Source organism: Acomys minous (assembly GCF_964271855.1).
Source record: "Acomys minous genome assembly, chromosome: 9".
NCBI lineage: Eukaryota > Metazoa > Chordata > Mammalia > Rodentia > Muridae > Acomys > Acomys minous.
In genome coordinates this window covers 58635015-58649070 of record NC_140490.1, presented here as the reverse complement: position 1 = coordinate 58649070, position 14056 = coordinate 58635015, and positions in this window count along the sequence as shown.

Sequence of the window (14056 nt, the reverse complement as noted above, 5' to 3'; positions counted from 1 at the left end):
TTTTGAGAAAGATGCCAAAAACTTAAGCCAGAGAAAAGAAAGCATCTTCAACAAATGGTGCTGGGGAAAGTGAATGCCCACATGAAGAAGAATAAAAGTTAACCTGTATCTATCACCTTACACAAAAAAAAATAACTCCAAAAGCATCAAAGACCTAAATGTGGAACCTGAAAGTGATGGAAGGAAACATAGGCAATGCCTTCCATGATATGGATGCAGGGAAGGATTTCCTAAACAGGCCTCCATTTGCCCAAGAGTTAAGGCCAACAGTGGACAAATAGGACTTCATGAAAGTAAGAAGTTCTGCCCAACTAAAGAAACAGGCAGTCTGGCCAGGCCGAGGTGGTGCACAGCTTTAATCCCAGCACTGAGGAGGCAGAGGCAGAGGCAGAGGCAGATGGATCTCTGAGTTTGAGGCCAGCCTGGTCTGTATAGTAAGTTCCAGGGCAGCCAGGACTACACAGAGGAAAGAAAGAAAGAAAGAAAGAAAGAAAGAAAGAAAGAAAGAAAGAAAGAGAGGGAGAGAAGTAGGGAGGGAGAGAAGACCAAACAAAGACAAAGCCCACAAGGTAGGAGAAAATATTTGCCAGCTATACATCTAATAGACTTAATATCCAGAATTTATAAAGAACTCAAAAATCAATCAATCAAACAAATAAGAACAATGCATGATCCATTTTTTAAAAAATGGGCCTGGAACCTAAATAGACCTTTCTAAGAAAGAAATGCCTAAGAAATATCTTTTAAAAAATGTTTACTGTTCCTGGAAATTAAGGACATGGAAATCAAAACGACTTTTTGAGAAGGTGAGGATGGAAAAGGTGGGACTGTTAATTATTGCCTTTCTCATTAGATGTCCCTTGTGCTGCCTTATGTGACTAATTATGTGAGTATGTACATTATCACATATTACTTAATGCTCCTAAAATAGCATCTTCAAAAGATTCCTACAAAAATCCCCCATGGGCAGACGCTATCGTAATAGTTCAGGTATAAAACAAAATCAAGGCCCTGATGGACCAGCACAAGTCAAGTCCTGAAATGAGCTTCTCAAAGGCCACATCTCAAAGGCAAGCAGTGACAATGCAACCAAGAGTTTTCATAATTACCAAAAAGAGCCATTGAGCAAGAGGCTGTCTCTCCACTGTCATATTACATGTATACTGTGAGTAAGATAGCTATGCTCCTAGGTTTGACTGGGAGGGTTTCAGTTTCAAAACTCTTATCACTGGGACCTAAGATAGATTATCTCCCTCCCAAGAAGAAGTCTTGAGGTGGGCAGTGCCTGGAAATAATTCCCACAGGATTTATCAAGAACTCAAACCTCTTCTGTCTTCCAGCTCGACTTCTTACCAGGTAACTTTGTCCCCAACATTGTGAGACAGCTGCTCTTGTGTCACAGATGAGCATCTATTAATAGACATCTCAGCTGCACTGCTGACAGGAAGATGGGCAAAGGAGGAAGGATGGGATGACGAATAAGATGCAATTATCTGCTCCAAGCAGCTTTCTTCCTCAGTGCCTGTCCTCATTTATTTGACAATTTTTATCTTCCTCCTCATGGGAATTAAAAGCTCATGTCTCCCGGAGGGTGTGTGCTCCAGGCTACACATGAGGAGCCCTGGATTGCTTTCTTTTTAAGAGTCATTTAAAACATCCCAGCCGTGCCTTGCTGTGAAGATTACTAGCCGCCGTTTCCATCATGTCACTTTGTCACTGTTAATAAGAGACCATTAGTCTTATAATTCTTAATGTACCATAAAAACTGTACATCAACCCCTGTACTAGAGGGGGAAAAGACTGGCAATATAAGAATGTTAACATTTGTATATCACCCTTCGGTGACATGTTTTTTGGTGGGCACATAGTGTGCTTTAATGTCTTTGGGCAAGGCAGGTGTATGTGCTCTCTCCGTGACAAGATTGTCACCTTTCACCTTTTGATATCTCTAAGGGTGGCATTTTCTTTATGCTGATGACTCCACAGCATTAGTATTAGGAGCCTCTGGATAACACAGGTACTACCAGGAGCTACAAGGCGATTGCTGAGCATTTTGCTTTCTAGAGAAGAAAGTTGTAACTTAGTTGCTGGAAGAAAATAGCCTGAACTGTGGCATGTGTAAGTATAAGTGTGAAATACAAGTTGTTATTTAACTAGTCCACGTAAATAGTCCACATAACCAGTCCAGCTGGTCAGTTATTGGGGGGCCGAGGGGGGTCGCAACCTGTGGTTAAAGATATGGGCGAGAGAGATGCAGGGCTCAAGCGAACAGTAGCTTGTCAAGAGCCGTTTATTGAGGGTGGGGGCAGGCTTTTTAAAACCTGCTTTAGGGAGGGCGGGGTAAGCGGGGAGAGTAAATGGAAAAGTACAAAATCTTCTGGGGTTGAGCCCCGGGAACATTTGCAAGGGGAGGGGTCTTCCCAGGTGAGACAAAGCAGGATGTCTCTGTGGTTATCTCAGGATCGGATCGCTCTCTTCTCAGGACTAAGCCGGATGCCTTGCATGCCTAATGAGTGGCCCAGCAGGATGTTTGCTGCAGATGCTGAATGGGTGGGGGTCGGCCACAGGCCGTTTGGTCTCTGGCAGTTATTTATATACATACATATATGTGTGCTTGTATAGATACACACAAATATACATAATATATGTTATATATATAAAACACATATATGATATATATATATATCTATCATATGTATATAACAAATCTAGGCCTGCATTCCCAAGTATACAAGAAATAGAATATTCATTGATTCCTCAAACATTTACTTCTATTGGTTCTCTATTAGGACACATTGATATCAGTTTTTATGAGCTCCTGCTTGGTAAATGGTGGAAGTTGTGAAAGGTTTCAGAATTATGTACAGTGGCAAGACCTGGAGAATCACAGGAACACTCCTTCTTTGGTCAAATGTTCACACATTGCCATGGAGCTTGTCTCCATGCCAGCATGAAAGCTGTTTCAGACCCAGGTGCCATCTACTTTTCACCAGTGATGTTTGCAGTGCTGGGAGGTTTTCAAGCTTGGTCAACAGTTTCTAAACTGCCACACAACCTCTTTGGAGTCGTGCTGCTACCAGCCCCATCTTCTCTGTTCACCACTCATCTAAAGCCACACAAGTCATTTTTCTTGCCTGAATATGGGAAAGTGTCATGCCCTCTATGGTTTCTGACCAGGCATTTTTCTATGCTCCAAATCCTTTAGCCTGCTAAAATAACGAAGGCTGAGTGACATCACTAACATGGCTGACCAGAGGTATCTGGAGTGCTTTCTTTCACTATCACCACCACAGTAACAACAATAAAAAACAACCAAACAAAAATCTCACTTGGGTGGGGTGAAAATCATGTTTCACAGGAGAGTATGAAACAGAGTGAGCAGTGGGAATGCAACAGACGCCTCAGGGCATAGAAATACAGGGTCTCACAGAGAAGGAGCTAATCATAAGGCATCTATATTCTGTCCTTTATGGTCAGCCTTTGTCAAGAGGCCAGTCTCCCTCATCCCACAGACACCCATCCATTTTCTCTTGAAAAACCCTGAGGCACACACAGGCCCTGGCCCCAGTGTGAGGTCTGCCTAGTTATCACGGTTTGCACCACCCTAGAGAAGTAGGCAGCTCACATTGCAACTTCCCTCAGCTTGACACCATCCCACTCAGGGTCCTGTAAAGTAACTTGCCACACTGGCCAACTTCCTGGAAGATCAGCTGATCCAATATGTGAGGCATCCAGGAAACTTCACCCTCCCTCCCAGCCCTGGAAAGTACCTGAGTAATTTGCCTTGCATGACTGACCTTCAGAGGCCACAAGAAAACAGTTAGCTGGCCTCAGTCACCTTCTTAGTGGCCAAGATACCCAAGCACCCATATTTACTTTCTTTGCCTTCAAGAAGCAGGAAGGTGGCCTGCAGCATGCACCCCTCAGGCCAGAACATAGCTGAGCGGCTTGCTCTGAGCAGCTTAGTCCAGAGTACAAGGAGGCAGATGACGTAAGCAGTCCTAGGCATCATCCCTAGATTCCTAGAAACCCTTTGACAGCCTCTTCTCAGAAACTCCTCCCACTTGCCCTCAGCCCTGGGAAGAGCATCCTGAGCAAGGCAGCCACTACTGCCTGAGAAACCCTAAAAAGTCAGCTGTGCAAAATGCAGACACTGAAAGGTGCCTCGTCTTGATTTACTACTGTGGTATGACCTCTGGGTTCATAAGCATCCTCATCCTCACACAACCCACAGAGTGTTAGTTACCGCACACCTGAACCAGATATACAGCAATATACTCTATCTATCTATCTATCTGTCTGTCTGTCTGTCTGTCTGTCTGTCTATCTATCTATCTATCTATCTATCTATCTATCTAATCGCATTCAGCCTTATCCCAGACCCCTCTGTCCTCTCCTCCTAGTCCCACCCTCATGGTCTGTTCCCCCCATTCTTTCCTTCTCCTCAGAGAAGGAGAGGACCTCAAGAGGTACAAACTTGCCTTGGAACCTTAAGTTGCAGCAAGACAAAGTGTATCCTCTCCCACTAAGGCCAAACAAGGCAGCCCAGCTAGAGGACAGGGAACCAAAGGCAGGCAACAGAGTCAGAGACAGCCCCTAATCCCATTGTTAAGAGACCCACATGATGACAAAGCTTCACATCTGCCTCATATGTGTAGGGGGTCTAGGTCCAGCTCATGCGTGCTCTTTGGTTTGTGGCTCAATCTCTGTGATCCCCCATGGGCCCAGGTTACTTTGCACTGTAGGTCTTCTTGTGGTGTCCTTGACCCCTCTGGCTCCCTTAATCCTTACTCCTACTCTTCCACAAAACTCTCAGAGCTCAGCCTATTGTTTGGGTTGTGGGTCTCTTCATCTGCTTCCATCAGCTGGTGGATGAAGCCTCTCAGAAGACAGTTATGCTAGGCTCCTGTCTACAAGCATAGCAGAGTATAATTAATATTGTCACCGGTTGGCACTCCTTCACAGGGTCGATCTCAGGTTGGGCCAGTCATTGGTTTGCTATTCCCTCACTCTCTGTTCCATCTTTATCCCTACACTTCTTTTAGGCAAGCCAAATTTTGGGTCAAGGTTTTATGGGTGGGTTGGTGTCCCCCTCCCTCCACTGGATGTCCCACCTGGCTATAGGAGGTAGTGTCTTCAGGATCCATGTCCCACACTACTAGGAGTCTCAGCTATAGTCACCCTTATAGACTCCTGGGAGCCTCCCCTGTCCCAGAGATGACCCCCTCCCATGATTTCTATTCTCTCTCCCAGTCCTCCATACACACAACCCCACACTCCCCACACTTGATCCTCACCTCCATTAGCCTCTCCATTTCCATTTTCCACCCAGTTCACTCCTTCTACCTACTTCAGGTGTCTATTTCCTCTTCTGAGTGAGATTTGAGCATCCTCATTTGGGTCCTACTTGACTTCTTTGGGTCTGTGGACTGTAGCATGGATATCCTGTAATTTATGGCTAATATCCACTTGGAAATGAGTATGTACCATGTGTGTCCTTCTGGGTCTGGGTTACCTCACTCAGGATGATCTTTTCTAGTTACATCTATTTGCCTCCAATTTCATTATGTCTTTGGTTTTGTTTGTTTGTTTGTTTGTTTGTTTTAACAGCTGACCAGCATTCCATTGTGCAAATTGCCACAGTTTCTTTATCCATTCTTTGGTTGAGGAACTTGTATATTGTTTCCAGATTCTAGCTATTATGAATAAAGCTGTTATGAACATAGGTGAGCAAGTGTCCTAGTGGTATGATGGAGCATCTTTTGGGTATATGCCCAAGAGTGCTATAGCTGGGTCTTGAAATAGATTTATTCCCAATTTTCTGAGAATGCTCCAGATTGATTTCCATGGTGGTTGTACAAGTTTGCACTCCTACCAGTAATGGAGAAGTGTTCCCCTTTTTCCACATCCTTGTCATCATCTGCTGTCACTTGTGTTTTTTATCTTAACCACTCTAATAGGTGTAAGGTGGAATCTCAGAGTCATTTTGATTTGCATTTCCCTGGTGATTAAGGATGGAGAACATTTCTTTAAGTGTTTCTCAGCCATTCAATATTTCTCTGTTGAGAATTCTTTGTTTAGCTCTGTGTCCCATTTTTAATTGAGTTATTTGGTTTGCTAGTGTTTAATTTATTGAGTTCTTCATATATTTTTGATACTAGCTCTCTGTTGGATGTAAGGTTGGTGAACAATTTTTTCCATTTTGTAGGCTGCCATTTTGTCTTATTTCCACTGTCCTTTGTCTTTCAGAAGCTTTTCAGTTTCATGAGGTCTCATTTATTAATTGTTAATCTTAGTGTCTGAGCTGTTGGTGTTCTGTTCAGGAAGTTTTCTTCTATGCCAATGAGTTCAAAACTATTCCCCACTTTCTCTTTTATTAGATTTAGTGTTTCTGGTAGTCTTTGATCCACTTGTACTTGAGTTTTGTGTAGGATTATAAATATAGATATATTTGCATTCTTCTAATGCAGACATCCAGTTAGACCAGCAGCATTTGTTGAAGATGCTTTCTTTATTTCATTGTATGGTTTTGGCTTCTTTGTCAAAAATCAAGTGTTTGTATTTGTGGATTCATATCTGGGTTTTCCATTGGATTCAATGGATCAACTTGTCTATTTTTATGTCAATACCATGTAGTTTTTTATTGCTATTATTCTGTAGTACATCTTGCAATCAGGGGTGGTGATATCTGCAGAAGTTCTTTTATTGTACAGGATTGTTTTAGCTATCCTAAGATTTTTATTTTTCCATATGAAGTTGGAGAAATGCCCTTTCCAGGTCTGTAAAGAATTTTGATGGGCATTGCATTGAATATGTACATTGCTTTTGGTAAGATGGCCTTTTTTTTTTTTTACTATGTTAATCCTACTGACCTATAAGAATGGGAGATCCTTCCATCTTTTGATATCTTCAATTTTTTTTCTTTAGAGACTTAAAGTTTTGTCATACAGGTCTTTCATTTGCTTGGTTAGCGTTATACCAAGACATTTTATACTACTTACGGGTATTGTGAAGGGTGCTGTTTTCTTTCTTACCCCATTTAGCATTTGTATAAAGGAGGGCTACTGTATTTTTTTAGAGTTAATTTTGTATCTAGTCACATTGCTGAAGATGTTTATCAGCTGTAGAAGTTCCCTGGTAGAATTTTGGAGCCACTGGTATATATTATCATATCATCTGATAATAGTGATACTTTGACTTCTTCTTTTCTAAACTGTATTCCTTTGATCTCCTTTAGTTGTCTTATTGCTCTAGCTAGAACTTCAAGTACTATATTAAATAGATATAGACAGAATGGGCAGCCTTTTCTTCTTCCTGATTTAGTGGAGTTGTTTTAAGTTTCTCTCCAGTTAATTTGATGTTGGCTATTGGCTTCCTATACATTGCTTTTATTGTGTTTGTATCCCTGATCTCTCTGTGATTTTTAACATGAAGGGGTGTTGGTTTTTTGTCAAAAGCTTTTCCATCATCTAATGGGACGATCATATTTTTTCTTTCAGTTTGTTTATGTGGTAGATTACATTGATGGATTTTCTTTTTTTTTATTTTTTATTAATTTATTCTTGTTACATCTCAATGGTTATCCCATCCCTTGTATCCTCCCATTCTTTCCTCCCTCCCATTTTCCCCTTACTCCCCTCCCCTATGACTATTCCTGAGGGGGATTTCCTCCCCCTGTATATGCTCATAGGGTATGTTGAACCATGCCTGTATCTCTGGGATAAGCCTACTTGATCATAGTGGATGGTGCATTTGATGTGTTCTTGGATTCAGTTTGCAACTGTCTTATTGAGTACTTTTGCATCAATGTTCATAAGAGAGATTGATCTGAAACTTTCTTTGTTGTTGGATCCTTGTGTGGTTTATGTATCAAGGTGACTGTGGCTGCATAGAATGAGTTTGGCAATGTTCTTTCTGTGTCTATTTTGTGTAATAGTTTCAGGAATATTGTTATTCACTCTTCTTTGAAAATCTATTAGACTTCTGCAGTAAAATCATCTAGCCCCTGAGATTGTGAGTGAGTGTGTGTGTGTGTGTGTGTGTGTGTGTGTGTGTGTGTGTTTGGTAGACTTTTAATGATTGCTTCTATTTCTTTATGGATTTATAGGTCTATTTAAACTGTGTACCTGATTAAATATTGGTAAGTGCTATCTATCAAGAAAATCATCCTTTTTATTTAGGTTTTCCAATTTTGTGGAGTATAGGCTTTTAAAGATAAGCACTAATGATTCTTTGGATTTCCTCAGAGAATGTTGTTATGTCCCCCTTTTCATTTCTGATTTTGTTAATTTGGGTGCTGTCTCTCTGCCATTTAGTTAATTTGGCTAAACATTTGTCTATCTTGTTGATTTTTCATAAAGAACCAGCTTTTGTTGACTCTTTGCATTGTTCTCTTTGCTTTTAATTTATTGATTTCAGCCCTGAGTTAGATTATTTCCAGCCAACTACTCCTCTTGAATGTGTTCACTTCTTTTTGTTCTAGAGCTTTCATGTGTGCTTTTAGTATAAGTCTAAATAATTTCTTTATGAAGTTACTTAGTGCTGTGAACTTTCCTTTTAATACTGCTTTCATTGTTTCCCATAAGTTTGTGTATGTTTTGCCTTTATTTTTTATTGAATTCTAGAAATTCTTTCATTTATTTCTTTATTTCCTCTGTGATTCAGTGGGTTTTGATAGAGAATTATTCAGTTTCCATGAGCTTGTAGGCTTTCTGTTGTTTCTGTTGCAGTTGAGGTCCAGCTTTAGTCCATGGTGGTCTGACAAAATAAAAGGTGTTATTTCAGTTTTTTTTGCATGTGTGGAAGCTTGCTTTGTGACTGATAACGTGGTCAATTTTGAAGAAGGTTCCATGAGGTGCTAGGAAGAAGGTGTTTGGACGGAATGTTCTGTAGATATTTGTTATGTCCTTTTGATTCACAACATCAGTTAGTTTCATTATTTCTCTGTTTAATTTCTGTCTTGATGACATTTACATTCATGAGAGAAGGGTGTTGAAGTCTCCTACAATTAATGTGTAGTGTTCAATGTGTGATTTATGCTTTAGTAATGTAATAGTAATTACTATTTATGTGTGGGGATCTATATTTGGTTTAAGCTTTGTTAATAGGTCTTTAATAAATGCGGGTGCCCTTGTATTGGGAGGGTAGATATTCAGAATTGTGATGTCATCTTGGTTGAATTTACCTTTGATGAGTATGAAGTGTCCTTCCTCATCTCTTTTGATTAATTCCAGTTGAAAGTCTATTTTATTAGATATTAAAATGACTACACCAGCTTGTTTCTTGTGTCTGTTTGCTTGGAATACATTTTTCCAACCTTTTATCCTTAGGTAATATCTATCCTTGTGGCTGAGATGTGTTTCTTGAATGCAGAAGAATGTTGGATCTTGTGTATGCATCCATTCAGTTAGTCTGTGTCTTTTTATTGAAAAATTGAGACCATTGATACTAAGAGATATTAATGACCAATTACTCTTAAGTCCCTTGATTTTGATGTTGGTTGCAGTAGAGTGTTTGTGTAGTTATGTTTTTACAATGGTGTAATATATTTACCATGTAATTTTGGGTGTAGCTTATCACTTTGTGTTGAAGATTTCCTTCTAGTGACTTCTGTAAGACCAGATTTGCAGATAGGTACTGTTTAAATTAGTTTTTGTCATGAAATATCTTGTTTTCTCCATCAATGGTGATTGATGGTTTCACTGAGTATAACGGTCTGGCCTGGCATTTGTGGTCTCTTAGGGTTTGCAGGACCTCTGTCTAGGCCCTTCTGGCTTTTATGGTCTCTGCTGAGAAGTCAGGTGTAATTCTGATATGTTTGCCATTCGATGTTACTTGGCCCTTTTTCTTTGCCACTTTTAATATTTCTTCTTTGTTCTGTATATTTTGTGTTTTGAATTTTGTGTGGCAGGAAGATTTTCTTTTCTGGTCTATTCTATTTGGTGTTCTGTAGGCCTCTTTTAGTTTTATATACATCTCCTTCTTTAAATTGGGGAAATTTTCTTCTATGATTTTGTTGAAAATATTTTCTGGGCCTTGGAGTCAGGCATCTTCTCTTTCCTCAATGCCTATTATCCTCAGGTTTTGTCTTTTTATGGTGTCCTTGATTTCCTGGATGATTTATGTCAAGAATTTTTCAGACTTAGCATTTTCTCTGATGGTTGCTCCAAACTCTACGATTGTATCTTCTAGTCCTGAGATTCATTCCTCCATCTCTTGGAGTCTGTTAGAGAAGCTTATCTCTGTGTTGCTTGATTTTTTTCTCTAAACCCCCTCATTCCCATTTTTCTTTTGTCTGTGCCTTTATAATTGTTTCCATTTTTACCTTCAAATCTTAAACTGTTTTATTGATTTCCTTCATCTGATTGTTTGTATTTTCCTGAATTTCTTCCAGTGCCTCTCTATAGGTCTCTTTTATGTCTTCAACCTGTTTGACTGCATCTTCCTGCATTTCTTTATGGATTTTATTCATTTTGTCCATTATCATCTTCAGTGCTAAGGATTTGAGGTCATTTTCTTGTATTTCAATTGTGTTTGAGTTCTCAGGGTTGCTTTCTTTGGGATACTGAGATCTGGAGATGCCATATTGCTTTGGTTTAATTGTTTGTGGTTTTTATGCTGGCCTTTAGTCATCTTTCTGTCTCTGATGTTGGGAGGTAGCTTCTGGTATCCTTCACTGGTTGCTGAGAGCAGATTGTTCATGAGTGATTTCAGGTCAAGGGCCCTTGCCTGTAGGGATCAGGGAACTTTTCCTTGGAGCATGTAGTTGATCTGGTTTCAGCTCCAGGAGACTTTGCTCCACACCCTGGCCTCCTCACTGGGTAAGCAGAGGTAGGTGCTGGTGCTCTGCAGCCCCAGGATCAGTATGAGTTAGTGTATATAGAGATGGTTATCCTGTCTTTGGCTGGGCTTTGAATACCGTGCCCTCAAGCATTAGGACTTTGTGTCCTATGCTCAGATCACCATAGAGTGCCTGAAACCCTGCTGGCTTCTAGCAGTTGTTTAGGTTTCTGCCTGATCCTTCCAGGCAGTGGGGCCTAAGTTCCACCCACCAGAGAGAGAGAGCAGCTACTGCCTTCTGAGTGTTATTGGTTCGCTAGATTTTTGCCCTATCCCCTCAGGCCTGCCCTGCCTCTCCTGAGAGCATGGGAGGCTCTACTGGGCTGTGGAGCCTAGCTAGGCCAGGTCAGGTCTGCCTAATTGTTCAGGAAGTCCACTGGAGCCAGTCGCTAGGTTTCTGCTGTGTCCTATTCAGACCACACAGCTGTGGCTGGATAATGTGTCCACAGGTGCCTGAGCCCCAGAGGGCTTCCTGTGGACTGGTGCAAGGTAAGTGGGTGGGGTCTGAGGACAGATCCACCTGTTTTCCTGAGATTTCCCCCAGGCCAAGAGTTCTGGTGCTTCACTGCCCAGAATTCAGTCCCATATACCAAGTTCATGCTTTAGAGCACCGTTGCAGTTCACAGGCAGGTTCTGGTCAAGACTCTGGAGACTGGGCCTCCATCCTCCATGAGCCATTGTATGACCTAAAGCTAGACCTGCCTGTGGTCTGCACTGTATGGACCCCTCTCACCTAGTGCTCTCCAGGTCTTGCAGTCTGTGGATCCCAGTCAGGTCCCTAGTCTCCTTCCTGTAGATCAGATACAGTGGCACTGACATCTTGGAATCCTGCTTTAACATTTTCTTTGACTCATGTATCAGTTTTTTTCTATTGTGTCTTCTATGTCTGTGATTCTGTCTTCTGTCTCTTGAATTCTGTTAGTGATACATGTGTCTGCTGCTCCTGTCTTTTCCCTCTGATTTCCACCTCCAGAATTCCCTCAGTTTGTGTTTTCCTTATTGTTTCTACTTCCATTTTCAGGTCTTGAACAGTTTTATTCATTTGCTTTGCCTGTGTAATTGTTTTTTTTCTGTGTTTATTTAAAAGATTTATTCATTTCTTCTATAAAGGTCCCTATCATCTTCATAAGACTGGATTTAAGGTCATTTTCTTGTGCTTCAGCTGTGTTAAAATATCTTGGGCTTGTTGTAGTATGAGAGTTGGGTTTTAATGGTGCCATATTACCCTGGCTCTTGTTGTTTTTGTTTTTATGCTGGCCTTTACTTATCTGATGGTCTCTCATATTGGTAGACCTCAGGTAGTACAGGCAGAGTTGTGGCTAGGAAATGAATCATTGAAAAGCAGGTGAGGATTACCTCTGGAGGACCCTGATGACCACAGGCCTCTGAGAATGCAGGTTGGTATGTGGTCTGGAAGATGGAGCTTTCAAGGTGCATGGAGTATGTCACCACTGATGGGCTTCCTCAGGGGCTCCCAGCAGGCTGGGGGCTGGATGGTAGAGGTAGAGGTCTCACCTGTCTGTTCCTGTTAGCCACAGGCCTCTGGGAGTGGAGGCTAAGCTGTGGGCCAGGAATAAGTTACACAGGGGATGGAGTGGGGCTTCAAGCTAACACATTTTTTAGATTAACACAGATAAAAAGAGAGAAGATCTAAACAAACAAAAATCAAAGATGAAAAAGTACACAGTGCATTAATTTCATAGATGAAAAAGATTACTAATGAACCACTAAAAGTTTTTGGGACTCTTCTTGGAATGAGCACTTGATACCAATGAGAGAGGACATGTGGGCATGTCCACATAAATCCAACTCAAACGCCAGGTCAATAAAAGTGGCAAAAAATAATTATAATCAAGCATTGGCTGATAAGTTGATCTGTGACACTGAAAGGACCTTGCACAGCACATTTAAAGTATGAAACCATAAGTTGAGGGGGAGTGGGGTGGGCTTTAGTATTGTCTATTCATATTTTGACATAAAGGGTTGAGCAAGGGAGTTCCATCAATTGGGATAGGAGTAGATTCTTTTGCCTACCAACAAGATGGAGGAGTTGTCCTTGAAATGGCTGGATTCAGATAACTGTCTCCTTACAACAGAAACTGTTTAGCTATTCAGAAGTCCCCTGTACCAGCCCATGGAACAAATCGAACTAGGGTTCACCTGAAAGAGAAAGTGGGGATTGAAAGTAGGGGACAGAGATGCAAGAAATATTGAGTCAAGTCTGGAAATTTCTAATCAAGACTCTCTATAATGTAAACAAGTAAGACTTTATATAGCAAGGTCAACAGGATCTATTCTAATCCCACATTCTCTAGCCCCCAGGCAATAATACAGTCACCTGAATAGCTCCCTGTAAGAACTTCCTTAATCCTCTGGGGAGTTCCCAGTAAGAACTTCCCTATTTTTTCAAAGGTAAATAATCCAAGGGTTGTCTAGAACACAAGACCTCCTTCAGAAGAGTCACGGCATGCAGCCCAAGCATGGTATTTCTAACCTGGCTGAATTTAGCATGGCTTCCCCATGGTCCCCAATTTCCCTAGGACTTGGGACCTTGAATTTAGTTTCTCCCTATTATTAAATGGAGTCTGAAAACAAAATGGTGGTACTTAGCATAGTTTCTTTTGCTTGTTTCCAACAGAAGAAAGATGTCACTGGTGGGCCAAAGTCAGGTCAACTCTGAAAGGTTTCAATCCTGCATCCAGTCTGTAATCTCATTTTATACTCTAAAACCTCAATGTGAGCTGGGGAGGCAAGCAATAGTTTATACAAGTGTGTGACAGTCAGCAGGTCTTTAAGGGCAACAGCCCATTGCTTTAGCTGTTCCTCCAGGTCACTCTGTTTCAAGTACAAAGTGAAGTCACACTTGGCACACAGGCAGTTCAAGCAGTTTTAGGTAAATCAGTGTCTAATATTTCCTAACTCAGGAGAAACTACATACCTTCCCCCTCATTGAAAAACTTAGGTGAAATGAATATACTTGTGGATACATCTGATCTACCAAAACAGGACCATGAGGCTATAGAAAGGCTAACTAGACTAACACCAACTGATGAAGAGCTAGTAATAAAAAGTCTCCAACAGAGAAAATCCCAGTTCTAAGTGGCTTCAAAGCTGAATTTAACCAAACATTGTTTAAAAGAGGACTCATGCTAATTCACTTTACACTTTCCCAAAGCCTTTGTGATGGTTTTACTTGTGTCAAAGCATGTGCTTGAGT